We start from the raw sequence: 23491 nt of genomic DNA, 5'->3' as shown, positions 1-23491 counted from the left end.
TCTATCTCTATCTCTACCTCCACCTCCACCTCTACCTCTCTCTATCTCCACCTCTATCTCTATCTCTATCTCCACCTCTGTCTCCATATCTACCTCTATCTCCACCTCTACCTCTCTCTATCTCCACCTCTATCTCTACCTCTATCTCTATCTCCATATCTACCTCTGCCTCCATCTCTACCTCTACTTCTACATCCACCTCCACCTCTACCTCTCCCTCTCTCCACCTCTATTTCTACCTCTACCTCATCTCCATCTCTACCTCTACATCCACCTCTATCTCCACCTCTGTCTCCACCTCTATATATCTTTACCTCTATCCTTATATCTGTACCTCCCTTAAATTTAGTTTTCTTTCTCTGTTCCTGGTGACCCAACTGTGGAGTCTAAAGAGCTCTTGAAAGGCACAGGGCCAGTGCCCCAGGTGTGTCCTGTGAACATGGAAAGTGCAAAATGCTGTCTGGACAAGGGGTGTAAAACATTTATACACTGATGAGCCAGCTCCAGGCAAAGTTCCAGGCTGGGGGCAGAGTGGGTTGAGAGCAGCCCTGCAGAAAGAGTCTTGGGGGTGCTGGGTGCTGAGCAGCTCCCCAGGAGCCAGCAGTGCCTCCTGCAGCCCAAAGGCAGCTGGGTGCTGGGCTGCAGCCAGAGCAGGGTGGGCAGCAGGGCAGGAGAGGGGATTCTGCCCCTGGGCTCTGCTCTGCTCACACCTCACCTCCAATCCTGCCTCCAGTTCTGCTGTCCCCAGCAGGAGAAGGACACAGAGCTGTGGAGTGAGGCCAGAGGAGGCCACAAAGATGCTCCAAGGGCTGGAGCAGCTCTGCTGGGAGCACAGGCTGAGGGAGCTGGGGCTGTGCAGCCTGCAGAGGAGAAGGCTCCAGGGGGACCTCAGAGCTGCCTGCCAGGACCTGAAGGGATCCTGCAGGAAGGCTGCAGAGAGACTTCTCCTGAGGGTGTCTAGAGCCAGGCCAAGGGGGAATGGTTTGAAGCTGAGGCAGAGCAGGGTTAGAGTGGAGCTGAGGAAGAAGTTGTTCAGTGTGAGGGTGGTGAGAGTCTGGCACAGGCTGCCCAGGGAGGCTGTGGCTGCCTCCTGCCTGGGGGTGTTGGAGGCCAGGCTGGATGAGGCCTTGAGCAGCTGAGTGTAGTTGAGAGCTGTCCCTGCCCATGGTGGGGAGGTTGGAGCAGATGATCTCTGAGGTCCCTTCCAACCTGAGCCATCCCAGGATTCTCTGATTCTCGGCTGAGAAACCTTTGGAATCACTATTTCAACCCTCAGGAAGTCTCTGACCTTGGGTGTTTCAGCCCAGTGCTCATTAACAGCATCTTCTTGGGAAGCAAACAGAATCCTCCTATCTTTAATTTTGCCTGAAATCCCTGCACTGTAGCTAGGGGAGGAGATCTCCCCCATTTGCAGCATTTTCACAAGGAAGTGGTGACAGACTGGGAGAAAACTGTTGCCATAAATATTTGAGGATTCCCTGAAGAACTCCTTTGCCATACAGCAAAGGAAAGCTCTGAGTAAAAGCGTGGCTCAAACCCTCCAAGCTTTAAAAGAGGCTCAGCCAAGAGGTGGGCTTTAACCAACCCTCCCACTTCTGATTGACCTCTCCTTTACCATCCAAGGCCAGGGCAGAGATTCTGCCCTGAGGAGGGGTTTCAGAGAGTAGTGCAGCAGATGAATTCATCACACTTCCTAACACCACCATAGAGTTGTGCAGCTCTACACCCGTCCTGTGTGGCCAAGAACAAATGCAGAAGCAGCAGAGAAAGATGTTGACTACCTGCTGAAGGTATTCTGCATGTAGTACAGGCAGCATTTGGGAGCATTTTGTGGTACTTTGGGGGCTGCTACCAACCTAAATCTCACTTTCTCCAGCTTCAAACCACTGCTCCTTGTCCTATCACCACAAGTCCTTCTGAACAGTCCCTCCCCAGACTTCCTGCAGGTCTCCATCAGGTATTCAAATATTGGAAGGCAGCTCTAAGGTCCCCCCTGAAGCCTTCTCTTCTCCAGGCTGGACAGCCCCAATTCTTTCAGCCTGTCCTCACAGGAGAGGTGCTCCAGCCCCCTGATCATCTCTGTGGGTCTCCAGCAGGTCCATAGAATCACAGACTGGGCTGGGCTGGAAGGGAGTTCCAAAGGTCCTCCAGTCTAACCCCTCTGCAGTCAGCAGGGACATCCCCAACTAGATCAGGTTGCAGAGGGCCTCATCCAGCCTCACCTTGAATATCTCCAGGGATGGAGCCCCAACCACCTCCCTGGGCAACCTGTTGCAGTGTTCCAGCAGCCTCATGGTACAGAACTTGTTCCTAACATCCAAGCTAAGTCTGCTCTGCTCCAGCTTAAAGCCATTGTCCCTCCTCCTGTCCCTGCAGGCCTTTGCAAAGAGTCTCTCTCCATCCTTCTTGTAGTCCCCTTCAGGAACTGGAAGGTCTCTATTAGGTCTCCCTGGAGCCTTCTCTTCTCCAGGCTGAACATCCTCAGCTGCCTCAGCCTCTCCCCATAGCAGAGGTGCTCCAAACCCCTGATCATTTTCATGGCTCTCCTCTGGAGCTGTTCCATCAGATCCCTATCACTGCTACCCTACCAAAGCAGACCTAGCTTAGCATTTAGGTGATGAGACAGACAGCAGCGAGCCTTGGGCAGCTCCTCACAGCCTTCCTGCACCTCTTCCCTAGCATCCCTTTAGTAAGCATCTAAAAACCACATTGCTGCTTCAAGTTCCTTCTAGCCCAGCAGAAGGTGCAGTGAGGATTGATAGAGTGCCATCTGCTGCCACAGCTCAAACTCTTCCTGCACGTAGAGGGAGCAAACAGAAATAAAACTAACACCAAGAGGAGCCCCACAGTAAGAACAGGCTGGGCTGGGTGAGCTCCAGGAATGAATGCAGCAGGCAGCTCAGGACAGAAAAGAAGAGCTGAGTAAGTGGTGTGCCAGGGTGTGGTAGGAGAAGGGAAGCTCTAGGCAAGGAATTTGTTCCCCAAACCCAACCTGGTTGGGGTTTCTAATCAACTGGAAGTTTCTCAGGCCCAGGATTGTCCCATCTGACAGATCCTTTCCTTGCCCAGGCAAAGGACAAAAGCTTGCAGCAGCTGAAGTGCCAAAAATGGCTCCAAGTCAAAGACACCTCTCAAACTGAGAAAGCAGAAGCCAAACTAGGAACTGTTTGCAAGCTGAAAATCAGAGAAACATGGAATGGCTCTTGTTGGAAGGGACCTCCAGAGATCATTCACTCCAACCCCCCTGCCATGGGCAGGGACACCACTCAACTACACTCAGCTGCTCAAAGCCTCATCCAGCCTGGCCTTGAACACTCCCAGGGAGGAGACATCCACAACCATCTGCAGCTTTCCTGCAGGATCCCTTCAGGTCCTGGCAGGCAGCTCTGAGGTCCCCCTGGAGCCTTCTCCTCTGCAGGCTGCACAGCCCCAGCTCCCTCAGCCTGGCCTCACAGCAAAGCTGCTCCAACCCTTGGAGCATCTTTGTGGCCTCCTCTGGCCTCACTCCACAGCTCTGTGTCCTTCTCCTGCTGGAGACAGCAGAACTGGAGACAGGATTAGAGGTGAGGTCTGAGCAGGGCAGAGTCAAGGGGCAGAATCCCCTCTCCTGCCCTGCTGCCCACCCTGCTCTGGCTGCAGCCCAGCACCCAGCTGCCTTTGGGCTGCAGGAGGGCACTGCTGGCTCCTGGGGAGCTGCTCAGCACCCAGCACCCCCAAGGCTCTTTCTTCAGGGCTGCTCTCAACCCACTCTGCCCCCAGTCTAGATTTGTGCCTGGATTTAGCCCAGCAATGTATAAATGTCCTACTTCTAGACAGTTTGGGGCTGGCCAGACCACCATTAATTCCACAGCTCTGTGCACCACTTAACTGCACAGCTCTGTGCACCTCTCACTGAGATGGGAAGAGAGGGAGAGGAGGGAACATGCTTGAACTGGAATGCCCCAACCTCCAACACGAATCAAGGCACTGATACACCTCCAGAAGCCCCAAACTGGCACAGGATTTGCTGTGGGCTTCGTACACACAGAGCCAAACATCCCCCACCCAACAGCCCAGGACACACCGCTCATCCAGCAGCTGCTTACCCTGGTCTGGTGCTTTGAGGCTAGACAGAGCTTGCATAATTTTCCATCCACTCTCTGGTCCCTCACTTTACCTCCTGTGCTCCCACTTAGGGACAAGACAGAGGAGAGGTTTAGTCACAAACAGTTAAGCACTCAGAGCAATGATGAGGCGCGGCGCCAAAAATGGACATCTTGGCCCAAGGTGAACTGCTCTCAGCATAAGGAGGGATTAGAAGCCATGCATGAAGGCTCTGTTCTCCACCAAGTCTTATTAAAGCTGCTTCAGGTCTAGCTTGGATGTGCTCCATTTAATCAAAGGAGAGCTAAACGACACCCTGCTGCCAGCAGCGCTCCCCAAATGCTCTGCCCAGCAAGGTCCAGGGACGAGGCTCTGCACACAGGAGGCCACAATCCTCAGTGTCCTATCTGTGCCTTGGCCACATGCTCCTTTTCTGGCATCATTCCAAGGAAAACAGAATTATTTCTTGGAAGAGAAGACCCCTGGAGGAACCTCAGAGCTGCCTGCCAGGACCTGAAGGGATCCTGCAGGAAGGCTGCAGAGGAACTTTTCCAGAGGGTGTTTAGAGCCAGGCCAAGGGGGAATGCTTTGAAACTGAGGCAGAGCAGGGTTAGAGTGGAGCTGAGGAAGAAGTTGTTCAGTGTGAGGGTGGTGAGAGTCTGGCCCAGGCTGCCCAGGGAGGCTGTGGCTGCCTTCTGCCTGGGGGTGTTGAAGGCCAGGCTGGATGAGGCCTTGAGCAGCTGAGTGTAGCTGAGAGCTGTCCCTGCCCATGGTGGGTCCCTTCCAACCTGAGCCATTCCAGGATTCTATGAATCAGAGAATGGGTTAGGTTGGAAGGGACCTTAGAGAGTAATCCAGTTCCAATCCCCTGCCATGGGCAGGGACACCTCCCACCAGCCCAGCTTGCTCAGGGTCTCACCCAACCTGGCCTTGAACACCTCCAAGGAGGGGGCAGCCACAACCTCCCTGGGCAACCTGTTTCAGGCTCTCCCCAGCCTCACTGTCATGAATTTCTTCCTGCTGCTTAGTCTAAACCTCCCCTCCTGAAGCTGCAGTTCAACATCCTCACTCCACCAGGCTTTGCTCTTTCTTGAAGAGGAGAGCAAAAAGAGGGTTAAGGTTCCCTGAGCCTGGAGAAGTGAACTGAGAATTTGGCTTTAATTCTGTGGATCGATTTGTGCATTAATATGCCATTACCTCCACAATATATGAGAGCTGAGACCCAGACAATGCTCAAATTTATTGCTGGCCCCCCCTCCCCTCCCCTCCCCTCCCCTCCTTTTTCTTTCTTTCTTTTTTAATCTTGTTAAATCACTCTATTTCTGCCCTCTCCAGGGACACCTCATGAACAACCTCCACGTCAGTCATTAAGTCTTCCAGTCAGGAGAAATGTTAACTGTGCAAAAAAAAAAAAAGCCCATGTTTGGGGTTTTTTTTACCTTCATATCATAAGGTTAGAAGCCTGAATAGCCTGAAACAGTTTGGCTCTTCAGGGGCCTTTGCCATGAATTGCAGCTTGGCTTTGAAAGGCTCAAAAGTTCTGGAGACCAAGGAGCTGCACCCAGCCAGTCCAACCCCCACCACCACCACTGCCAGAGCAGGGTCACCCAGGGCAGGGCACACAGGAACACTGCCAGGAGGGGGGTTGGGGAAGACTCCACAGAAGGAGGCTCCACAGCCTCTCTGGGCAGCCTGCTCCAGCCCTCCAGCACCCTCACACCAAACAAATTTCTCCTCATGTTGAGGTGGAGCCTCCTGAGTTCCAGCTTGTGCCCATTGCCCCTTGTCCTGTTGCTGGGAACCACCCAAAAGAGCCTGGCACCTTCATCCTGACCACTCCTCAGGTATTGATAGACACTGCTCAGATCTCCTCTCAGCCTTCTCCTCTCTACACTAAACAGCCCCAGGGCTCTCAGCCTTTCTCCATAGCAGAGATGTTCCAGTCCCTTCTGTGGGGACTGAAGATGGATCCTGTCCACTCTCTGAGCTAACCATCAGTCTCCTCAAGTCGTCTTCAGTGCTCCAAGCCCTTAATACTCCCCACCCTTAATACTCCCCACCCTTCACCATCCTCATAGCCTCTGTTGGACTCTCCCCAGTAGTTAAGGTCCAACTCCACTCAAATACTGCATCTTGGAGCCCCTTAGCTCTTATTGCCTTCTCCAGAAGCTGCAGCCACATCCTGCTTCACTTCCTCTCTCTTTCTGCACAGCACATGTTCAATTCTACACAGTCTCTCTGCACAGCAATGATGTCCAAGCCCCTTCATCATCCTCGTAGCCTCTGCTGGACTCTGTCCCTCTTGAACTGGGGGAGACCAGAACTGAACACAGTACTGCAGCTGGGGTCCCAGCAGGGCAGACCACCCACCCCTCAGCTATTTATAGACATCCCCTCACTGCTGCATCTTCAAACCACTCCTCCAGGTACCCATTGTCTCCTCAGGGCTGTTGAAATTTGCAGACAACCTCAGCCTGCAAAAGTTTTCTTGCAGGGAAGATGCCTGCCCTTGGCTTTTGCTGGCACACAGCAGCTTCAAGCACAGAAAGCATCAGTTGGCTGCCAGGCAGCAGTCCAAGAGTTGCAGGGGGAATGCAGCATTCTGCTGGGGAGGGCTGGGCAGGTTGCATCTCTGCACAGGAATCAGAATAGTGCCAGGGGGATAAAAAAGAAGGAAGGAAAAAAAGGAAAGGTCTGCACAAACTATTGATGCATTGCAGATAAAATGTAGAGCAGCTGAGCTGGTTTGGCTGTGATCCTGGTGGAGTGGAGAGCAGGAGCTCTGTCTCTGGGGAGGGAGGGAATCATGCATGTTTCTGCTTCCCTTCCCTTCCTTGGCCCACTGGGGCAATGGGGGTTTAAGTGCCTTCAGAAAGCACTCATTGGAGTAGCCTACAGCGGCTTTACCGAGCTCAGACTTCTCTGGATATTCAGAGGTTCATGGAATGGGTTGGGTTGGAAGGGACCTTGAAGATCATCCAGTTCCAACCCCCCTGCCATGGGCAGGGACTCTTCCCACCAGCCCAGGTTGCTCCAGGGTCTCATCCAACCTGGCCTTGAACCCCTCCAAGGAGGGGGCAGCCACAACTGGTGAAGAATTTCTTCCTGGCATCCAATCTGAATCTCCCCACTTCTAGTTTTGCTCCATCCCCCTCAGTCCTATCACTCCCTGACACCCTAAAAAGTCCCTCCCCAGCTTTCTTGTAGCCCCCTTCAGATACTGGAAGGCTCCAAGAAGGTCTCCTGGGAGCCTTATTTTCTCCAGGCTGAACAACCCCAACTCTCTCAGTCTGTCCTCGCAGGAGAGGCTCTCCAGCCCTCTGCACATCCTTGTGAGGGACTTTTTAGGGTGTTGGGTAGTGAGGGGACTCAGGGGAATGGATCCAAGTTAGAGGAGGGGAGATTGAGATTATACATTAGGAAGAAGTTGTTCCCCATGAGGGTGGTGAGAGCCTGGCACAGGTTGCCCAGGGAGGTGGTGGAAGCCTCATGCCTGGAGGTGTTGGAGGCCAGGCTGGATGTGGCTGTGAGCAACCTGCTGTAGCGTGAGGTGTCCCTGCCCATGGCAAGGAGTTGGAACTGGCTGATCCTTGAAGTCCCTTCCAGCCCTGACAATTCTGTGATCAAGACAACTACTTTCAAAGCACAGGAGGCCCTCAAATGGTAGTTGTCAGGTAGAAAACCTTTCTAACAAGGGGGATGACACACTGCCAGCCATGCCCGCATTGCAATTGCCTTCCCCACAGTCACAGATACTGAACACTCCCAGGGCCACAGCTGCTGCCTTTCACAGCTTCCCCCTCCTAGGCACAGCTGAACCTGCTCTTGCTCTGCTGGCAGCCAGGCAGCCACACAGGCAGGCAGCCAGCTCAGGAGAGCACTTGGACACCTTTGCAATGCTGCAAAATTCCCTCTTGCTGACCCAGCCAGGGCACGGTGCAAAAGCTCTGCTGGTTTCGCTGACTTCCACACAGTACCTGACCCAGGGCCTTCTAATTTTGATGTTCCTATTTCAGATGCCTTTGAAAGCTCAGTGGATGAACAGAAACAAGTCAGCACTGGCTGGTGACCTCCACCCCTTGCTGCCTGCTTCACAATATTGACTGATAAGCTGTCCAGAGGCAAGGCAAGAAGAGAGGGAGAAGAGATGGCAGCAACCTGTTGGGCAGCCCCAGAAATGCTTCTGCCTGCTCTGCTCAGACTTTGTCACTTCTGAGCTGCTTGGTTGGAAGTCCTGTGCTCAGCCCAGACCAGTGAGTCAGAAGCATGGGCTGGGCTGGGCTGTGCAGGCAGAAGTGAGCTCTGAAGAGAACAGCAATTGGCTTCAATTCATTTTCCTTCCTCCACCTCGTTCCAGCACCAAAGCAAAACCCTCTGCTCTGCATCCCTCCTCCTGTACCACCCCCCGGGCCAGACACTTGCTCTGTGCTGTTCTACTCAAAATGCCACCTGCAGAGTTATTGCATTACTCTGGTTCAGACAACTGAGACACATCCCTCCAGGACCAGAGTGCTCCTAACAAGTGAGCATCTCCAAAGCCCCTCCAGGGGTTTAGCTGCAGCAGTGAGTAAATAAACTCGACAGGCAGGGAGCTCGACCACAGGAGCTCGGAAAACATCACATCACACTTCACAGCAGCCAGGAAAGCAGCAGACACTTAAACTGCAGCTGCAGACAGGCAGTGGGAAGTCTGGAAGAGTGTTTGACCCCCTCACCCCACCCCATTTCAGCTCTCTGGATCCAGTCAGCTCTTCTCTTCCCCATGAGGGTGGTGAGAGCCTGGCACAGGTTACTCAGGAAGGTGATGGAAGCCTCATCCCTGGAGGTTTTTAAAGCCAGGCTGCATGTGGCTGTGAGCAACCTGCTATAGAGTGAGGTGTCCCTGCCCATGACAGGGGGTTTGGAACTGGTCCTTGAGATCCCTTCCAACCCTGACAATTCTGTGATTCTATTTGCAGAGGTGAAGTCAGCTCTGAAGACACTGCAGAACAAATGGAAACCCAATGAGGCTGGACCTGTGCTGGGCCCTCAAAGAAGCTGTAGCTAATTCCTCTGCTTCTAGGCAACCAGTAATGTAATCACAGTAATGACATCAAAGCAGCAAGGACAGGGGCTGCTTTCCAGCTCTGAGCCTTTTCTGTCCACACAAAGGAAAATGCCCTGAGAAAGGTTGGCTCTTCAAAGTTGTCTTAGAACTGCTGTGGCCAGCAGGGACAGGGACGTGAGGGGTTTGGAACACAAGCCCTATGAGGAGAGGCTGAGGGAGCTGGGGTTGCTTAGCCTGGAGAAGAGGAGGCTCAGGGAAGACCTTCTTGCTCTCTCCAACTCCCTGAAGGGAGGTTGTAGCCAGGAGGGGGTTGGTCTCTTCTCCCAAGCACCCAGCACCAGAACAAGAGGACGCAGTCTCAGGCTGCACCAGGGGAGGTTTAGGCTGGAGGTGAGGAAGAAGTTCTACGCAGAGAGAGTGATTGCCCATTGGAATGTGCTGCCTGGGGAGGTGGTGGAGTCACCATCATTGGAGGTGTTTAGGAGGAGACTGGATGGGGTGCTTGGTGCCATGGGTTAGTTGATTAGCTGGTGTTGGATGGTAGGTTGGACTCGATGGTCTTGAAGGTCTCTTCCAACCTGGTCTATTCTATTCTATTCTATTCTCCCCCTGGTCTCAGCACTGGTGAGGCCACACCTTGAGTGCTGTGTTCAGTTCTGGGCTGGAGCGTGTCTGGAGAAGGGCCTGGACCATAAGTCCTATGAGGAGCAGCTCAGGGGGTTGGGGTAGTTCAGGCTGGAGAAGAGGAAGCTGAGGGAGACCTCGTTGCTCTCTACAGCTCCCTGAGGGGAGGCTGGAGTGAGGAGGAGGCAGCCTCTGCTCCTTGGTGTCAAGCTACAGGACCAGAGGAAATGGTTCCAAGCTGCACCAGGCTGGATATCAGGAAATAGTTCTGCCTTGAAATTGTTCTCAAACATTGGAATGCTCTGCCCAGGGCAGTGCTGGAGTCACCATCCCTGGGGGTGTTCAAGCAGCCCATGGACCTGGAGCTTAGGGACACGGTTTGGTGTTGACCCTGCAGTGCTGGGCTGAAGGTTGGACTGGCTGAGCTCCGAGGCCTCTTCCAACCAGATCTATTCTGTGATCCAAAGCATGATTAAAAGGAAGTTGAGTCAAGCAGTGTGGGACACTTTTCCTGCCCTGGTTTGGAAATTAAGGGGCAAATAAAGCCTTAAGTAGCTCTTCATTAATCCCCGGGGGTGAGGCAGGGGGGAGGCTGTTGAAGTCATTGGCCCCCAATGCAGCTGAGTTGATTCAGAGCAGCTGAGGGCCTGACCCTCGCTCCCTGCAGTTGCTGAAACACTCCAGCAGAGAAGGCAGCTGGATTGGAACTTGTCTCCCGAATTACAAACCTGTTTCCCTCACACAATGAAATGAATGCAGGCAGCTCAATCAGCAGAACGTTTCCTGTCAAACCAGTAACACCTTCTGATGCAGCTGAGCTGGCTGCAGCCATCTCTGCATAAATTACCAAGCTGGAGCTCAGATGCAAGCTTTGCCTTTCTGTCCGTGGAATTAGAGGCTTTATAGACTCTGTAAGCTACTCAAAAGCAGTTTAGACAGCTCCAGTAATGAAAGCCTTCCAGATGGAGCCATGCATTACCACTCATACACAGAGCAGCCTTGCCAGGGTGAGCAGGACTGAGCCCAGGACCTGCTGAAGAGGTTTTCCCAACTGCCATACTGCCTGGGCTAAGAGGATGATGAAGGGCCTGGAACATCTGGCTCATGACAGTCTCTGCTGAGACCCCAGCCCCATGTGCTGGGCTGCAGCCAGAGGAATGTGGGCAGCAGGGCAAGAGAGGAGATTCTGCCCCTGGGCTCTGCGCTGCTCAGACCTCACCTCCAATCCTGCCTCCAGCAGTTCTGGTGTCCTCAGCACAAGAAGGACACAGAGCTGCTGGAGTGAGGCCAGAGGAGGCCACAAAGATGCTCCAAGGGCTGGAGCAGCTCTGCTGTGAGCACAGGCTGGGGGTGTTCAGCCTGGAGAAGAGAAGACTCCAGGGGGGGACCTCAGAGCTGCCTTCCAGTACCTGAAGGGATCTTGCAGGAAGGCTGCAGAGAGGGTGCCTAGAGCCAGGCCAAGGGGAATAGTTTTGTCCCTCCCCAGAATCATCAGAGTTGGACAGTCAGCTCCTCTCCCTCTTTTCCAGTTTCACACCAGTTTCTCTCCAGCCTGCCCCAGCTGGGCCAGTATTGGCTTGCAGAAAACCAGCCCAGGATTGGAAATTCTAGGAGCTGCTCCAGAACAATTCATCTGCAGCACAGCCACCACTCAGCTTTTCAAGTGCTGAGCAGGGCTGGGTGGTTTCATCTGACTTCAGTGGATCTGCAGTCGCTGGGAGAACGCAGAGCCAGGACACATAACTCTGCCTTAGGACTTTGAAAGCTTCTAGTGGCTTTCCATCAGTTCTATTTCAGCAGCAAGTCTGCTGCCAGTGAAAATTCCTTTGGCAGCTATCTGGCATCTCAGCACAATTCTGCATTGAATGTTCAGCCACCAAATCTCAATTTAAAAGAAGAAATTAAAGAAAACCACTAAAGGGAGTTTTAGCACTAAATCTTGCAGCCTGACAGAAGTCAAAGACACAGAACCATAGAGTTGTTTTGGTAGGAAAAGACCTCCAAGCTCAGCCAGTCCAACCATCAACCCCACCACAGCCCCAAGTGCCATGGCCACAGGTTTCTTGAACACCCTCAGGGATGGGGACTCCACCACCTCCCTGGGGAGCCTGTGCCAAGCCCTGACCACTCCTGCAGCAAAGAATTTTTGTCCTCATCTCCAACCTCAACCTCCCCTGGCACAATTTCAGGCCATTCCCTCTCCTTCTATCACCTGAGACTAGGGAGAAGAGACCACTGGGCTCAAACCTCCTTTCAGGGAGAGAATAGAGTAGAGTAGAGTAGAATAGAATAGAATAAAATAGCGTAGCATAGAATAGAGTAGAGCAGAATAGAATAGAATGGAATAGAATGGGATAGAGTAGAGCAGAGTAGAGCAGAGTAGAGTAGAGCAGAGTAGAGTAGAGTAGAGTAGAGTAGAGTAGAGTAGAGTAGAGTAGAGTAGAATAGAATAGAATAGAATAGAATAGAATAGAATAGAATAGAATAGACCAGGTTGGAAAAGACCCCAAAGATCATCAAGTCCAACCTATCACCCAACACCATCTAATCAACTAAACCACAGCACCAAGTCTCATCCAGTCTCTTCCTAAACACCTCCAGGGATGGTGACTCCACCACCTCCCTGGGCAGCACATTCCCATGGCCAATCTCTCTTTCTGAGAAGAACTTCTTCCTAACATACAGCCCAAACCTCCCCTGGCACAGCTTGAGACTGTGTTCTCTTGTTCTGGTGCTGGGTGCCTGGGAGAAGAGACCAACCCCCACCTGGCTACAACCTCCCTTCAGGTAGTTGTGGAGAGCAATGAGGTCTCCCTCAGCCTCTTCTTCTCAGGTCTTCAGGACAGACTCAACTATGAAGGAAATTGGGGGTGGGGGAAAGGGGAATCACTGTCATAAAGCAACATCTTCAAGTTTGAGTCCTTTCAAGGCTCAACACATGCTGCTCACACGAGCACTGAAGGGATGTCTTTAAGAGTTGGAGTTGTTATGGTTGCTTTCAATTCCTGTTGATGTCCTTTCCTTGTCTGACAAACATTTGACCTTCTGCTTGCCTTCAAAATTGATTTGGTTTGCTGCCAGAAAAATAAAACCAAACCAAATTAGAAAGCCAGGTTATGTTTCTCCCTCTTTGTGCCACCAATTCTCTGTCCACACTCCATGGCACCTGTGGAAAGAACCAATTCTCTGTGCCACCAATTCACTCTCCACACTTCATGGCACCTGTGGAAAGAACCAATTCTCTGTGCCACCAATTCTCTCTCCACACTCCATGGCACCTGTGGAAAGAACCAATTCTCTGTGCCACCAATTCTCTCTCCACACTTCATGGCACCTGTGGAAAGAACCAATTCTTTGTGCCACCAATTCTCTCTCCACACTCCATGGCACCTGTGGAAAGAACCAATTCTCTGTGCCACCAATTCTCTCTCCACACTTCATGGCACCTGTGGAAAGAACCAATTCTTTGTGCCACCAATTCTCTCTCCACACTCCATGGCACCTGTGGAAAGAACCAATTCTTTGTGCCACCAATTCACTCTCCACACTCCATGGCACCTGTGGAAAGAACTCATCATCAGTAACAGCCTCAAGATTTGCAGTACTTAGGGGCACTTATGAGCAGCAGAAGCTGCAGTGGATTTGCAGAGAGCAACACAAGAAGGACCTGGAGCAGGTCCAAAGGACGCCATGAAGATGAGCACAGGGATGGAGAACCTCTGCTAAAGGGACAGCCTGAGACAGTTAGGGTTGGTCAGCCTGGAGAAGAGAAGGCTCCAGGGAGACCTGAGAGCAGCCCCTCCAGTACCTGAGGGGGGCTACAGGAGAGTTGAGGAGGCACTTTTGCCACGGGCTCGTGGTGACTGCATGAGAGGGAATAGATTGAAGCTTCAGGAGGGGAGATTGATACTGGAGATTAGGAAAGAAATTCTTTCTAGTGAGGGTGGTGAGAGCCTGGCACAGGCTGCCCAGGGAGGTTGTGGCTGCCTCCTGCCTGGGGGTGTTGAAGGCCAGGCTGGATGAGGCCTTGAGCAGCTGAGTGTAGCTGAGAGGTGTCCCTGCCCATGGCAGGGAGGTTGGAGCAGATGAGCTCTTGAGGTCCCTTCCATCCTGAGCCGCTCAAGGAATCCATGATTCTGTGAGATTTTTTTGTGCTTTCAGCACTGCCCAGCAGCTTTGTTCAGCTGGAGCCTGCCTCTGTGCCAATTTACTACATCCTCACACAGATCCTGAGCACTCTGGGGGAAGAGCAGTAATCTCACTCTGCTAAATTGAGGTTGCTCACCCCTGATTGCCTTCCTCTGAAGTTTGCCCTACTGACCTCCCCAGCTCCCCCCCTCAGCTCAGTCAGAAACTCCTTCCTTTGCCAAACAAGTGATGGTTCCTGTGAGAAGGTTTATCATTTCTAAACAAACCTCATTTCCCTGCTTCTTTGATTGCAGATGGCCACATCCCTCTTGCCCCTTCCATCTGTCAAAGGCCATTAGCTTAGAAAACTCATCAGGATTCTTCACACAGGCCAGGAAATGGTTTTCTTGTTATGCTTCTGCAGCCTCAATGTTGCTATTGTACTTCTGTGATACAAAGAAAACCCTTTTTCAATAGCCTCATTCTTTCCTCACTGCAAGGGAATGGAATTCATAGAATCATAGAATTGTCAGGGTTGGAAGGGACCTCAAGAATCATTCAGTCCCAACCCCCTGCCATGGGCAGGGATACCTCACACCACAGCAGGTTGATCACAGCCACATCCAGCCTGGCCTTAAACACCTCCAGGCATGAGGCTTCCACCACTGCCTGGGCAACCTGTGCCAGGCTCTCACCACCCTCATGGGCAGCAACTTCTTCCTCACACCCAATCTCAATCTCCCCACTTCTAGTTTTTCTCCATCCCCCCCAGTCCTATCACTCCCTGACACCCTCAAAAGTCCCTCCCCAGCTTTCTTGGAGCCCCCTGCAGATACAGGAATGCCACAATTAGGTCTCCCTGGAGCCTTCTCCTCTCCAGCCTGCACAGCCCCAACTCCCTCAGTCTGTCCTCACAGCAGAGCAGCTCCAGCCCTCTGCTCCTCCTCCTGGCCCTTCTCTGGACACCTTCCAGCACCTCCAGATCCTTCCTGGCACAGAGGCTCCAGAGCTGGACCCAGAGCTCCAGCTGTGGTCTCAGCAGAGTGGAGCAGAGGGGCAGAATCCCCTCCCTGGCCCTGCTGGCCACACTTCTCTTGCTGCAGCCCAGGCTCTGCTTGGCTCTCTGGGCTGCAAGTGCTCCCTGCTGGCTCCTGTTGAGCTTCTCCTCCACCAGCACCCCAAAGTCCTTTTCTCCAGGGCTGCTCTCAAGCCTTGCTGCTCCATTCCTGTGGCATCCTCAATGCTCTCAGTTTACCTCAGCAAAGTGAATTTTGCAGTCAAGCCTCTGTCCAGGATTGAAGCAACAACAGGGACTGGACTCCAAACAAGTCCCCACAGCTTGAGTTTTGAATCACAGAATCATGGAATGGCTTAGGTTGGAAGGGGTCTTAGAGATCACCTACTGATTAGACTCACAAGTAGGAAGTGAAGGAAGGAATCAAAATCCTAGAATCAGAGAATGGCCTGGGTTGGAAGGGACCTCTAGAGATCATCCAATCCAAGCCCCCTGCCAGAGCAGGATGACCCAGGGCAGGGCACACAGGAACACACCCAGGTGGGGTTGGAAAATCTCCACAGAAGGAGATTCCACAACCTCTCTGGGCAGCCTGCTCCAGCCCTTCAGCACCCTCACACCAAACAAGTTTCTCCTCATGTTGAGGTGAAGCCTCCTGGGTTCCAGCTTGTGCCCATTGCCCCTTGTCCTGTTGCTGGGAACCACCCAAAAGAGCCTGGCACCTTCATCCTGACCACTCCTCAGGTATTGATAGACACTACTCAGATCTCCTCTCAGCCTTCTCCTCTCCACACTAAACAGCCCCAGGGCTCTCAGCTTTTCTCCATAGCAGAGATGTTCCAGTCCCTTCTGTGGGGACTAAAGATGGATCCTGTCCACTCTCTGAGCTAGCCATCAGTCTCCTCAAGTCGTCTTCAGTGCTCCAAGCCCTTAATACTCCACACCCTTAATACTCCCCACCCTTCACCATCCTCATAGCCTCTGTTGGACTCTCCCCAGTAGTTAAGGTCCAACTCCACTCAAATATTGCATCTTGGAGCCCCTTAGCTCTTATTGCCTTCTCCAGAAGCTGCAGCCACGTCCTGCTTCACTTCCTCTCTCTCTGCACAGCACATGTTCAATTCCACACCAAGCTGCTGACACCTCTGGGGTAACAGCAACATCCCCTCCCCTGCACAGCTCACACCTGACATTTCCTCACAGGTTGCTAATTAGCAGGGGGCAAAGCTGTTTGCCACGCAGGGTTTACCTTCTGGGCTTTCATTATTGACAGCTTATCTGCTTGCCACAGAGAAGCATCTTACAGAACTGTGATTAAAATACATGAGCTGCTTTGCCCTTCTCCCTCTTGCCTGGAAGAATTCTACATGCCACTCACAGAAAGGAAGATCAAATCCTTCCAGGAGCAAAGCAAATCCATATTGCAATCTGGCAGCATGGATTTGTTCCATCAAATACACATTTCTGTGTCAACACCCCAGCCCACATGAGACCCCTGCTTCAGTCTGAGCTGTCCAGGGCATCTTGGCCTGATTTGAAGTTTCTGATGGACAAGATTAAGCTTTGCACTAGAGATAGGAATGGCCACAATGTGTGGCTGGATGAAAAACTCAACATGAGCTGGGATGAAAAACTCAACATGGTCACTGGCAGGCCAGCAGGCAGCTGTGTGCTGAGCTGCAGCCAGAGCAGGGAGAGCAGCAGCACAGGGAGGGGATTCTGCCCCTCTGCTCTGCTCTGCTCAGCCCCCACCTGCAGCACTGCCTCCAGCTCTGGGGCCCCCAGCACAAGAAGGACCTGGAGCTGCTGGAGCAGGTCCAGAGGAGACCATGAAGATGATCCAAGGGCTGAAGCACCTTCCCTATGGGGACAGGCTGGGAGAGTTGAGGCTGTTCAGGCTGGAGAAGAGAAGGCTCAGAGCAGCCTTCCAGTACCTGAAGGGAGCTACAGAAGAGCTGTGGAGGGGCTTATGACATGAGCTGGGAGTGCCAGGATGAGAAGTAATGAATTGAAGCTTGAGGAGGGAAGGTTTAGATTGGATATTAGGAAGAAATTCTTGACAGTGAGGGTGGTGACACACAGGCATGGGATTCCTCCTCCCTGGGGGTGTTCAAGGCCAGGCTGGATGAGGCCTTGAGCAGCTGAGTCTAGCTGAGAGGTGTCCCTGCCCATGGCAGGAGGTTGGAACTGGATGATCTTTGAGGTCCTTTCCAACCCAATTTATTCCATGACTCTCTGAATCCATGAAGCTGTTTAAAGACAGTACCTGGGATTTGGGTGACTTCATTTGTACCTTAGGGTAACCTCAGGGCTGCAGGTTTTAGCTCCACTTTGTAATGAAAACCACTGCAGCCCAGAGAAATTCAGCTGCTGTCATGGCCTGGTTGGTGCTCCCTGCCCTGCCTTCAGCATGGGAAGGTTCTTCCAGAAGAGTAGAGCTTGCCCAGTCTCTTGGAGAGATCAAGGACTCCTGAAGTGCTTCCTAAGGAAATTACCTGCTCTGCTACTCCAGAGCACTCAAACCAGTCCAGTCCCTTCCTCTTTTGACAAGGCAAAAAGCTGCAGTGGCACAAATCACCCTTTCAAAGTGCTCCAGTAATGAATTAGCCTGGATTGACTCCAACATACTGCCTCTGACCTCAGCCTCTAGATAGAGGACACAAAAGATAACTGAATCGCTGAACAGCTCCACAGCACTGCCTGAGATAAAGATCACACAGAATGCTTCCTGTTGGCCTCAATAAAGTGAATTCATCCCTCACCTAATAAGCTGAGAAACAGCCCTGTCTCAAGACTTAGCCCTCAGACTGCTGACTGAAGCCTTTCTGTTCCTCCACATATCATTAACCTAAGTGCAGAAAGCCCTTTCCTGGGGGAAGAAGCCTTTGTTTGCTGAGAAGGAGCAGAAACAGGCAGAAAAGATCAATTTTACACTTCAGCATTTGGAAATGAATTAAAGAAATCCTTCCTGAAGGCCATGTCAAATAAAGACATCAACTGCAAGTCAGTTGAAGCAAGCCATGAACTAAAAATAGCCCTGCCTTAAGAGCTGAGCTATTTGTACAAGGGTTCACTGTCAGAAGGGGAACAAAAATAATAAAGAAATCCAATCTGCAGCTCCCTTCAGTGGTCTGAGCAGCTCTGCTGCAGCCTCTTTCATGGATCCTGGAATCACAGACTGGTTGGAAGGGTCCTCAGAGATCACCTCTTCCAACCTCCCCACCATGGGCAGGGACACCTCTCAACTACACTCAGCTGCTCCAAGCCTCATCCAGCCTGGCCTTCAACACCCCCAGGCAGGAGGCAGCCACAGCCTCCCTGGGCAGCCTGTGCCAGACTCTCACCACCCTCACAATGAACAACTTCTTCCTCAGCTCCACTCTAACCCTGCTCTGCCTCAGCTTCAAACCATTCCCCCTTGGCCTGGCTCCAGAGACCCTCAGCAAAAGTCTCTCTGCAGCCTTCCTGTAGGATCCCTTCAGGTCCTGGCAGGCAGCTCTAAGGTATCCCTGGAGCCTTCTCTCCAGGCTGAACACCCCCAGCTCCCTCAGCCTGTGCTCCCAGCAGAGCTGCTCCAGCCCTTGGGTCATCTTTGTGGCCTCCTTTGGACTCCCTCCAGCAGCTCTGTGCCCCTCTTGTGCTGGGGACACCAGAGCTGGAGGCAGGATTGGAGGTGAGGTCTGAGCAGAGCAGAGCCCAGGGGCAGAATCCCCTCTCCTGCCCTGCTGCCCACCTTGCTCTGGCTGCAGCCCAGCACCCAGCTGCCTTTGGGCTGCAGGAGGACACAAAAAAGGTCTGGCCCTTCAAGTCTCAGGTGAGAAAAGCACTCCTGATGCTTGGATTTTGAGCAGTATGTGTTCAAGCCAAGTACTTTGTGCTACATCCATTGCCCAAGCAGAGGCAGGGTACAAACACACAAAACATCCATACTAAGACTTCAGCCAAGTTCCTTTGCAGATCTGCAAAGAGCTGCAGAGTGCCCAGACATGGACAGATTGCTCATGTGAGAACCAAGCCATGGACCTGCTGGAGAGGGTCCAGAGCAGGCCACAAAGATGATCAGAGGGCTGGAGCACCTCTGCTGTGGGGACAGGCTGGGAGAGCTGGGGCTGTTCAGCCTGGAGAGGAGAAGGCTTAGGGGTGACCTTATAACTAGATTTCAATATCTGAAGGAGACCTTTATGAAGGCTGGGGAAGGGTTGTTTAGAAGGACTTGGGGTGATAGGGCAATGAGAAATGATTTGCAACTGGACCACAGGAGATTTAGGTTGGACATCAGGAGGAAGTTCTGCACAGTGAGGGTGGTGAGGCACTGGAACAGGCTGCCCAGGGAGGTGCTTGAGCTTCCACCCCTTGAGACATTCAAGCTCAGCCTGGCTGCGTCCCTGGGCACCCTGCTCCAGTTGGAGCTGTCCCTGCTGACTGCAGGGAGATTGGACAAGATGATCTTTGATGGCCCCTTCCATCCCAATGCAATCTGTGGATCCACACGTGAACATTTTGCATGCGGTGTGACAAACAAAGGGCAACACCTCATCCATCCTCTGCATCAGTGTGATCAGGCAGAAAAACTGATGGATGAGCCAGAAGCAAAAACCACATCGTTTATCAACTTGCCTCTAACCTGAGATTGTTTTGCTTTTTGCCACAGCTACTAATCTGGGCTGACAGGAAGCTTTTCATCAGCTGCTTAGACAACAGAAAGCCCTCCCTTGGTGAAGGACTTTGTAGGGTGTGAGGTAGTGACAGGACTGGGGGGGGGATGGAGCAAAAGTAGAAGTGGGGAGATTCAGATTGGATGTGAGGAAGAAGTTCTTCCCCAGGAGGGTGGTGAGAGCCTGGCACAGGTTGCCCAGGGAGGTGGTGGAAGCCTCATGCCTGGAGGGTTTGAAGGCCAGGCTGGATGTGGCTGTGAGCAACCTGCTGTAGTGTGAGGTGTCCCTGCCCATGGCAGGGGGGTTGGAACTGGCTGAGCCTTGAGGTCCCTTCCAACCCTGACACTTCTGTGGTTCTGTGATTCAATTCTGTGGTTCCATGTGCAGTGCCAACCCTGAAGCTGTCTGCTCTGGAGGGCCAACACATCCAAACACTCCTGTAAGAAACCCTGGCTGAGATGGTGGTAAAGGAAAGGCTGGCTTATGAAATCCTCCCCTGGCTTGCCTTGCTAAAGAGCCACAGCCAAGTGTGATCACAGTTGTGGCTTTGGACCTCAAACTGGAGCATCAGGCATGTTTGGATTGAAATCAGTGCAAGTTTTCCTGCTGGTGTAAAATGAAAGACAAGATACTTCAAAGCCAGCAGAGAATCATAGAATCACAGAATTGTCAGGGTTGGAAGGGACCTCAAAGCTCAGCCAGTTCCAACACTCCTGCCACAGCCAGGGACACCTCACACTACAGCAGGCTGCTCACAGCCACATCCAGCCTGGCCTTCAAACCCTCCAGGCATGAGGCTTCCACCACCTCCCTGGGCAACCTGTGCCAGCCTCTCACCACCCTCCTGGGGAAGAACTTCTTCCTAACATCCAATCTGAATATCCCCATTTCTATTTTTGCTCCATTTCCTCCCTGATACCCTAAAAAGTCCCTCCCCAGCATTCTTGTAGCTCACTTCAGATACTGGAAGGCCACAAGAAGGTCTCCTTGGAGCCTTCTCTTCTCCAGACTGAACAGCCCCAGAACAACAGCATCCCTAGAACAAGAGCATGGGGCAAGCCTCCTTTGGATCCTCTCAGCAAGATACAATTCTCCACCAAATCCTCAGCTGATACCTTCTGACCTGATGAGTTCTCAGAGCACCCTGCCAAGCTGAAGAGCAGAAGGAAAAGGTCACTGCAGCAAAGGAATCCTTGAGCTCTTGGCTTTCAGAAAAACCTCTTCCTTTCTGCCCCCCCCCACCCCACTCCCAACCCCTCACCCCCCCCAACCCACCAAACTTGAGACAGATTTGTGAAACAGATTCCTAGAGCTTATCTTTGAGTGAAGAAATGGAATCCATCTCCTGCCAGAGAGGTTGCTTGCATGTTCCAATCACCTGCCTAGGGGCTGCTTATTTTGAGGTGACTCCTAGCCTCAGGCAGGACCCATCTGAGACCACAGCTCACAGGATGCTAGGGGTTGGAAGGGACCTCCAGAGATCATCGAGTCCAAGCCCCCTGCCAGAGCAGGGGCATAGAATCCAGCTCAGGTCACACAGGGCTGCCCAGGGAGGTGGTGGAGTCACCATCCCTGGAGGGGTTCAAGAGGGGATTGGATGTGGCCATGGTCTAGTCATGAGGTCTGTGGTGCCAGGTTGGACTCGATGATCCTTGAGGTCTCTTCCAACCTTGGTGATAGTGTGATACTGTGACACAGGAACACATCCAGATGGGGCTGGAAAGTCTCCAGAGAAGGAGACTCCACAACCTCTCTGGGCAGCCTGCTCCAGGCCTCTGGGACCATCACAGTGCAGAAGTTCCTCCTCATGGTGAGGTGGAACCTTCTGTACTGTAGTCTATCTCCATTGCCCCTTGTCCTATCACACTGTCAGTAGCCTCCCCCCTATTTTCCATGGCTGCTCCTTAATACCTCTCCAGGATCCTGAGCAGGAACCCATGCCACAAGTCAGAGCAGATAAAAAGATGTCATTGGGATAGAATCAAAGCAATTCTCTTCAAACTTCAGGGCACCTCCCCTGGGGTTAGCACCAGGAGCTGAGAACGTGGAGCACCTTCACACAGCTATCAGCAGTCTTAAACTTGAGCTGCTCTGCAAGCCCAGAGTTTGGCTTCAGCCTCATCTCCAGGGGCTTCCTGCTCACTCAGACCCTGCCTTGGCACCTGCCTGACCAGGCAGGACTCTGAGAGCACATTTCAGAGGATTGCAGCTCACTGCAAGAATCACAGAAACAACCAGGTTGGAAAAGACCTCAGAGATCATCAAGTCCAACCTATGACCTATCCCCTAACACCTCCTGACAGCTAAACCATGGCTCCAAGGGCCACGTCCAATCTCCTCTTGAATACCTCCAGGGATGGGGACTCCACCACCTCCCTGGGCAGCACATTCCAATGATGAACAACTCTCTCAGTGAAGAACTTTCTCCTCACCTCCAGCCTAAACCTCCCCTGGCACAGCTTGAGACTGTGTCCTCTTGTTCTGGTGCTGGCTGCCTGGGAGAAGAGACCAACCCCCACCTGGCTCTAACCTCTCTGCAGGGAGCTGGAGAGAGCAAGAAGGTGTTCCCTGAGCCTCCTCTTCTGCAGGCTAAGCAACCCCAGCTCCCTCAGCCTCTCCTCCCAGGGCTGTGATCCAGACCCCTCCCCAGCTTTGTTGCCCTTCTCTGGACACCTTCAAGTCTCTCAATGTCCTTCTTAAACTGAGGAGCCCAGAGCTGGACACAGGACTCAAGGTGTGGCCTAACCAGTGCTGAGCACAGGGCACAATGACTTCCCTGCTCCTGCTGGCCACACTATTCTTGTTGCAGGCCAGGATGCCATTTGCCTTCTTGGCCCCCTGGGCACACTGCTGGCTCATGTTCAGCCTACCATCAACCAGCACCCCCAGGTCCCTCTCTGCCTGGCTGTTCTCCAGCCACTCTGACCCCAGCCTGTAGCTCTGCATGGAGTTGTTGTGGCCAAAGTGCAGCCCCTGGCACTTGGACTTGTTGAATGCCATCCTGCTGGACTCTGCCCATCTGCCCAGCCTGACAAGGTCCCTCTGCAGAGCTCTCCTATCCCCTAACAGATCAACTCCTGCCCCCAGCTTAGTGTCATCTGCAAACTTGCTGATGACTGAGTCAATCCCCTCTTCCAGATCATCAATAAAGATATTGAACAGGATGGGGCCCAGCACTGATCCCTGGGGCACACCACTAGTGCCTGGCTGCCAGCTGGCTGTGGCACCATTCACCACCACTCTCTGGGCTCAGCCTCCAGCCAGTTCCTAACCCAGCTCGGTGTGCTGCTGACCAAGCCAGGGGCTGACAGCTTGGCCAGGAGTTTCCTATGAGGGACAGTGTCAAAGGCCTTGCTGAAGCCCAGGTACACTTCAGATGCTGCAGCATGCACACAGGGAAGCCACCAACCCTCAGCCAGAGGGGCAGGAGCTCATTAAAAAGTGCTGAGGAGGTCATCTCACTTCACCTTCAGCTCAGGAACGAAGCTGCTTCTGTTTTCTCAGTTTCCATTCGAGTCGGTGGCTCCTGCCTGGGAAGGGCTTTGATTGATGATTGTGTCTCTCTTCCACCATCCTTTAATTTCCTAATGTTTGATTTCTGTCTTGGCAAAGAGAGGAAAAGCCAAGTTAAAAGAGTCAGCAACGTTTCCCTCAATGACCTGGGGGTGGGGGGAGGGGGAGGAAAGCTCAACAGCTCAATTAACCCTTGGAAACAGCTCAGAATCAGATCAGCCAGCTCCTGTGGATGGGCAGCTGCTGCTCACAGCTGCCTTCAGCACAGGCTGGGAGATGGTTGTTGCAGCTGGAATTAGTATTAATTAGTATTAATGTGCCTGATAATAGCAGTAGCTTCAAGCCCCAGCCAAGCTGGCACTGTCACAGAATGGCTTAGGTGGGAAGGGACCTCAGAGATCATCTCCTCCTACCCTCTGCCTCAGG

Source organism: Dryobates pubescens, chromosome 31 (assembly GCF_014839835.1).
Source record: "Dryobates pubescens isolate bDryPub1 chromosome 31, bDryPub1.pri, whole genome shotgun sequence".
Lineage (NCBI taxonomy): Eukaryota > Metazoa > Chordata > Aves > Piciformes > Picidae > Dryobates > Dryobates pubescens.
Note: the sequence above shows the minus strand (reverse complement) of the source record.